This window comes from Coturnix japonica, chromosome 1, assembly GCF_054131305.1.
Source record: "Coturnix japonica strain WE chromosome 1, WE-NBRP24, whole genome shotgun sequence".
In the NCBI taxonomy this organism is placed as follows: domain Eukaryota; kingdom Metazoa; phylum Chordata; class Aves; order Galliformes; family Phasianidae; genus Coturnix; species Coturnix japonica.
The window spans coordinates 123,759,948-123,767,796 of record NC_140663.1 but is presented as its reverse complement, the minus strand read 5'-3'; the positions used below and the strand labels follow the sequence as shown (position 1 = coordinate 123,767,796).

Here is a 7,849-nt window from a genome sequence, read left to right as displayed (position 1 = left end):
TAAGGGTTCAATCAGGCAGATGTTAATCAGTGAACTGTGCATAAAAAAGCGAGCAGCCGTTTCTACCGTCTCCAAGATACTTGCCATAGAATCTATTATTCCAGTACCACAATTGAAAAAGAGCTTAGGTTTCAAATGAATCTCTTTTGTGGTCTCAAAGAAATTAGTGCTCCTCTAGGCTGATACTTACTCTAATGAACCTGAATACTGTGGAAACCCTCTTTTTACACCCCCAAAAAGGCTTCCCTGACTATAAACAAGACTGTATCTCTGGAGGATTTCCTATGCTCTATTGATCTAAAGGTATGCTTTATAGTGTCTCAAGAATGGTATGTGTCTTTATATCAAGTTCAGAACCTGCAAAATTGCCCTAGACAATTTTATTAAGCTGATAGAGAAAGAGACTGCTCACTTTAGGAAGAGAGAAAGACCTTTGTTTGTTGGTCAGTTAATCAGAGGCCTTTTATTTATTTCTTGTAGAACTGTGTTTTTTCACAAATCAGAATGAATTTTAGAGTCACAACATTGTTCTGTTTCCCGGCACATCTAAAATGAGAAAATATAAGGAGTTTCTTTCACATTTGCCACTGTGTTTTATTTAAAAATGTTTATTTTCTCTTATGTTTGAGAACCAATCTAAATTCTGTTAAAGGAAATGAAAACTTGCTTTTAACTTTTAAAGGAACTCAGATAAAGCCACATCTCTGTGAGAGTCTCCAAAAAACTATTATTTCATTAGACATGTACAAACATTGTTTGGAGGCAGACAGGTAAATTCTGGAGTTACATGACACCCAAGTATATATATATATTTGTACTCACCCAAACTGATGGAAATTTGTTCATGTGTGCTAAGCAGAGCCCATAAAATGATAAAAATGATGCTTCAAAAAGCATGCAATCTAAATTAGTCAGGTAAAAGAACAGAATAGAGAGGAGTAGGATGTGAAGAATAGAGAACAGGGGAAAGACAATAGAAGCAAGGGGAACAGTCAATTATTTTGTAAATGTAATTAAAGATTATCTATCACTGTTTCAATGAAGGTGGCAGAAGTGCTGACAGATATTGCTAAGATATTCAAAACATACAATGTGCAACCCTGTCTGAAGTCTTAGCCTAAGTTTTTTGTAGTTAGCTTATTTGCGGCAAGGTTGGAATCACTCTGGAGAAGTTGATTTGTTGAAAAAGGCAATATCTGTGCAGAACACCAAACACACAAGAAAGAGATTGGCATATATGTATATGAAATGCAAGAATTTTATTGTCTTTAATGTAACTGCTGAAGGGTACATTGAGATCTTCTACTGGGGATGAGCTGATGGAATTCCACTAGGACACAGATTAATGGAGATCAAAGTGCAAAGGCAAAAATAGTGATAAGTGAAAGGAAGGAAGAAACAAAATGAATTGGAGATGAGGACAAATATGTGAAGAAAGTGCAGGAAGAGGTATAATCCTAATTACAGCTGTATTTTATCGACATATCATAATGACCATCATAAAAAGTAAAGAACAAAGAAATTTCATCTGCAGCATAGAAACTGTCCTTCCATTTAATTTCTTCACTGCCTTCCTCCTGACAAATCTTCCTTTGGGACTGGAGAAGAGTAGGCACTCCAAAATTCTCAAGTCCTAATAAATCTTCATTTATTCATAACACAATAAATAAAATCAGAAAAGGCTCTGGTTTTTTTGTTTCGTTTCTGGAAATGTTGTTTTTAAAATATGACTGGCACTTGCCTTTGAGTGTCAACATGCTTTTAACACTGGCTTATTGGATTATTCTGTATGCGAGTTCTTATAGCAGTCCCTCTCAGCAGCCAGTTTTTAGAGGAAAAACTCAGGATCCAATCAGCAGTTCTCTGGCAAAACTTCAGCCTAGACAGAGCAGATACTGAGGGTCATACATAGAGTGAAACTGCTTCCCAAACACCGTTGGTTCATGTGCTATTAGGATTTGAAATCAGTACAGAGCAAAACAAACTTTGTGCAACCTTCATCTGAGTACCTGTGGATCCAGAACAGTTAAATACTCGGTTAAATCAGTTAACTCCGTTAAGTTAAACAAGTTAACTCAGTTCAATTTAACTGAGTAATGCCATATTTTAATGATCATCTCGGTCTCAAGTTAGTGATCCAAGTTTTTTAGAAAATCATGACAGTCCCCCCCAAAATCCTGACTGTTACAGTCTTGAATGTTAATGCTATGCTTAATGAGTTTGTATGGCCATCCTTCAAAGTGGAAAATTGCTCTGTATTATAAGGTTCGTTTTTTCCTCTTGTTACTGTCTCCATGAGTTGATGGGTTTTGCTGGTGACATTCCTTTTTGTAAGGATTTTTCCTCTTGAGAAAAGGACCTGTCTACTGTCTTTGTTTACTTTGATTCAAGCAAATAAGTCATTGCAGTCTTTTACTTAGTGAGATATAGCACTGCCATCTATTTGACCCAACTAAATTAAAAAAACAATAATCTATGAAGGTAATTTAGCTCTGTTTCAGGACACTGGCACAGAAGGGGATTAAGTTGCATTTTAAAACTGGAGTCTTACAGCAGTGTTATTCAGGATTCATTAAAAAACAAACAAACACACACACCCAAATAAACAGTAGGACAAAAGTAGAGGGCTTGGATCTGCATTTCTGAAGTCAGGACACCAGAATGGAGGCAGCCAAAGGTTGCTGAAAGTATTAAATAGTTGCAGCATCTTCAGCGTAATCTTACTGAGTAGAAACCAGGAAAGCTTTATAAGAGTTTTAGGACTTCTGATTGAAGAGTACAAACAGAAACACTGCAAATTAGATGGCAAAGCTTGACTAAAGGTGACTTTTGGTTGAAGGATGCTGCAGGCCATGGTTGGTTAGCTTTGTTCTTGGGCCATGTTTGATGTTACTTGTCAAGTTTCCGTCAGAGAACCGAGTAGGGGAAGGAAACAGAGAAAGAGATAGCTACAATTAAAAATAGGTATTTTTTAAACTGCAGACTTTTATTTTTATAGCTGATATATTCCTTGATTCAGACTTTTCCCTGGGTGAAGGCAGTTGATTATTTCTTATACTATTTAGCCTCTGTCAGGAGGGCTATTTTAACTGCAAAAAGAAATATGTTAAACTGTCAGCCAGAGACCTTTAATTCCCAGGCTTATTTTGATAAACAGTGATACCTTTTTTTGGTTGTTTTGTTTTTGTTTTTTTAATGGCACACTCCCTTTCACAGAGATACAAAGATCAAACAAGAATGTTGCACTTTCCATAACTCTCCCAGACAAACATAGCTCTTCCAGAAAAATAATAATAAAACCCCAAAGAAGTAAACAACATTCGCAGAGAGAATACAGCTTAAGTAATTCACCCGGTATACAAACATATAGTGGTACATAACCTGCAACATGAGGGGTTTTTTTGTTATATTTTAGCAGTGTTTCCTCAAATCTTCAAAGCTTGCTTGATGGTTTGCTGAAGTAATTGAACTACTCTTGAGTTGTTTTATATAGGACATCTTATCTTTCTTTCATTACCCAGTCCATGGCTTCTTTTCTATTCCCATGAAATCCATGTACACACTTTAGAAGCCCTCCTGAACAAGCTTGCTTCTAACTTTCACAGAGCCCTTAGCACAATTTGAATACGAAAGAGATACTGAATAAAAAGCTTTAATCTCTTGTCTGCTATTCTTCTTTCTTGCCTCTTCATCTCCCCCCCTTCTTCCAAGAGCTTTTCTGTGTTAGTAAAGTGAACACTTTCTGTTTAAAGTAAGTATAATGCTCCAGAAGATGCACTGGGAGAGTGAAATCGAAAGCCTAGACTGTGAAGCCTCGTTGCCACAATTTAGCAATATTTGTGCTGCATTTACTTGCTCTTGAGCTTTTTGCAGGTAAAAGATTAGTAAAGAGCTCTCCTCAACAAAATCATTCAATCAGTAGCAAGCATAGGCAGTATCAAATGTGCCCTCTACCTCAAATTCTGTGGGGCTCTTTTTTTCTGATACCTCTTCCCTCAGTTAACTGGAACCGCTTTGAAAGGGCTTTCTGTTCTCTGCTCTCTTGTCAATTTGAATGCCAGGAAATGAGCCCCCTTTGTGAGATTAATTAATAGCAGGAGCTGATCGGCCCAAGCCCAATTGCCACGCAACAGAGCTGTAATTGCTACTTTGTGGAAAGGAAAGAAAAAGTTTTGGTTGCAGTTTAAGAAGAGGGTTTAAGGAAAGTTCTTTGAACTAGAGGTCTCAGTGCACTGGATTAAGGCAAGAAGCAAGGAGGCCTTTGAAGTTTGTTAAGAGGTTTTGGAGAAGAAAAAAGTTGGGTGGCAAATGGGAGCTGGTAACATCAAAAGCATTTAGCACCATTCCTCACCTGCTTGTATTCAGGGCAGGGACCACGGGATGGAAGCATCAGTTGTCTACAGTTTCAATGATCCGTTTGGGGCTCTGTTTCAATCTGAAACTGTACCAAGTGTATGAGTACACACATTAGGGTTGATTCATCAGAACTTACTAAAATTACACATACCCAGTCATATGCACACGCATGTGCATTGCATATACAGGTATACACAATCGCTGTAGTAATTGAACAGTCAGTTTTCTTCCTATTAAATATCAATTATTGGTACTTTGTTAATTACATGTGCCCTGGCATACCAGTAGTCACTTATAACTGATATTACTGATCCCATATTTGCTTACAAGGCTTATTAGAAGCAGGGTTTTCTAAATGAATACAAATTCATATATACATAGATATATGGTAGACTTACTTTCATGTGCACTATATATATATATATGTATGTATGTATGTGTATATTGGGCAACAACTCAAAAAGTAGGACCATCTTCAGGGCAAATTTATAGAAAGACCAATAGAAAGAGTACACAAGTCCCTTACAAATGCCTAGGCCATAATTACAAGTGGAAGAAACCTTTGCATGAACTGGCAATACAACGTGAGTGACAAATTAGCGTGCTCTTTTCAGAACTGAATGACAAGGATGCAACTTCACAAGCAGAGCACGGCTCTGACTCCAGCAGTGCAAACATCCTGGAAAACTGCCCTAACAGAGGCAGAGGTTTGCCTGGGAGCCAGGGCAACCTCTGAGGGCTGTGGAGCCAGCGATGTCGTTCTGCTCCACACCCCACTACAGGCCCATGGCCAGAGCATATGTGCTGGGAATCCCTCAGTGGCACAAAAGCACCTCAGAGGCTGTTACAAGCCAGTGGAGCTTGGAGCAGCCTTGAGGTGTTCTAAATTATACAGACAAGCCTCTGTTAGCCCTGGAACTCGAAGAGGGCAAAGGTGGGGGAAAGCCACTTTTGTCCACTTCCTCAGCATCTGTCACTTACACCACTGAAGTCAATGGGTCAAATTCACATCTCATGTGATCTGAATGTAGCCAGTGATTCTGGGATGAATTTGGCTCCGTATCTGTATCCTCTTAGTACCAGGAGAGTGATACAAATTAAACCACAGATGTCTTGTCACAAACTTGATGATGCACTTAAGCCATTTGCTCTTAGGGGGTGGCAACTGCCTTTTTTATTCTCTGTGTCTGCAGAAACTGGTAGAAAAGAACTTCTACAACTGTAAATGATGCTTCCAGTCAAAAACATTAACATGCTAACAACAAATAGGTCTTTATGCTTTTAATTTGGGTGGCACAATAACAGGAAGAAATTTCAGAGTGACAACAATTTGAAAATCATATCTCAGCTAACTGACTTATAGTTCACAAATAATAAGGAAAAAATGACTTTTTTTTTTTTTTTCTAGCTCAGGAACTGCCAAGGCCTGTGGTTTTGTATGTTTTCCCCTTTTCAATTTCACATGTAAAAATAAAATAGAAAACAAGATATGCCTTCAAATGAATGTCAATAAACACTTGAAGTCTTTCACACCTCTCAACCCAGCCCCTCAAAACTGTGTTTGATCATCACCTTTTCTCCTCCCCTGCTCTCCATTTCTTTTATTTCTTAGCTGAGTACAATTAAGAGATGATAGAAAATCAAAACTAGCTAAAACAAAAAAATCCAGACTGAAAAAAAAAAAAAAAAGAAAAGAAAAAGAGCTTTCTCTGGGCTCATCTGGGCTCCCTCTGAAATCTGAAATCTTCCTTTCTCTCTAAGAGAGGTGGGACAACTCTCCCTTTAGGCATGGCTCTTCCTCTACAGAGGGAACCTGAACAACTCAGTTTGGGTAACATATTTTGAAGCATCTAAGTCTGGGGAGTGCTTCTCTTCACAAATTTAAGGGACAGTGGTCATAATACTGGCAGAGGAACCATAAAGAGGCATTATGCGATTTTCTCCCTATTCCTATTTATTAATGGCTGATAAATATTTTAGCTTTCTCTTGTAAATGTTTAGGAGAATACCCTATAGTCACATATGACATAAACTATCACCAGATAAGGTGGAGGAAAGCATGACACAAGGTTTACATTTGCCCAGAGATCTATACACTATATGCAAAAAATCATAGTACTACACAAAGCAGGGAAGTCTTCTTGAACAGCAATAATGTTTGTTCCATCTTAAATTTGTGAACGCACCCCAGAAATATTTGTCTGCTGTTTCTGCACCCCCACTTCCTTCTCTATCTCCCCCTGTTCTATCGCTACGCATTGTCCCACTGTCCTTTCCTATAAGCAGGAAGGGAGCCACTATGATGTTCAATAACAGCATATGTAGCACCAGAATAGGGTTTCTGTCTCATGCACTGTGGCTAATTTGGATGGGTTACGGTAGATGTTGATTTGCAGGATGTTATGTCACTGAATTCTAAGTTAGGCTGATCAACACATTTAGCTCACATTTAAACTCTTCTACTACAAACTGAACTCATTGGAAGCCAACTATTGAAAACCATTTAAAGTTTTGAGTTTTCTAGGAAACCATAGGGAAGTCAGACCCACATGCAAGTCATACGAAAGTAGTAGTTCTTCCACTTTATACTAACCCAGAGCGTAGGATATGTAAAATCCTCAGACTTCAATATCCCAAGGTCACTTTACTTATCACAGTAAATTTTACTTACCTTAGGCAAAACAGTGATGCAGATCATTATTGAAATGTACAAATGAATTACAGAATGTCTAGAAGATACCCAAGCCCATCCATACACCATTGTTTTTCAGTGAGGTTTTCTATAATTACATCTGTTAACAAATGTAGCAAATTCAATTAAAATTTAACTGGCAGTGCATGGAAGCAATGCAAGTTCACTTTTATTATGTCAAACACCTTATTTTATGCCACGCATGTTAAGGTTTGCCAATCCTTAAGGCCTGCAACTGCAACATTTTAACTGATATCTGGAGGCTTGTAATTGTATGTGTGCACATCAATTATGGATTGGATTCAGCATTTTCAGATAACTTAACCAATCACAAAGAGAGCCCAGTGGTCTCCTGGCATTTTCAGAGCAGTTTGATTACAGGTGTAATACATACAGCCTTGTTAGCTCTCAGTGATGAGGGATTCCCCTCCCTGCTGAGTTCTAGCTGAGGCACTGACCATTGCTTTTCACTAACAATTTCTGTCTGCTCCCAAGAGATGTTTTAATGAGCCCCTCCGACATGGCCAAAGGCAAGAAATGTTCTCTGGGCCAGTGAGGTGAAGAGCCAAAGCTTAGCCTACTAGGCAAGCAATAATTAATAAGGCAGTTTTTTGATTCATCTCAATTCATTAACAAAGTTACTTTTATTTTTATTTTTTTTTTAATTACTGCTAAGCAACATAACGTTAAGTCTGTCACATTACTCACAAGTACTGAATGAAAAACTTGTGCCAAGGTATGTAAAAAAAAAAAAAAAAAAAAAGAAGAAGAAAAAATTAATTAATTTATGACAAAAATAAA

General features: G+C 37.8%; 1 long non-coding RNA gene across 1 annotated transcript; it reads right to left on the bottom strand.

The window, feature by feature from the left end:
* Positions 1-592: 592 nt before the first annotated feature.
* LOC146762698 (uncharacterized) lies at positions 593-4,490 on the bottom strand. The gene is made up of 2 exons (XR_014947752.1): positions 4,352-4,490; positions 593-2,892 (listed from the first exon to the last, which is right to left on the bottom strand). It is a non-coding gene; the product is annotated as an uncharacterized LOC146762698 (long non-coding RNA).
* Positions 4,491-7,849: the final 3,359 nt, after the last annotated feature.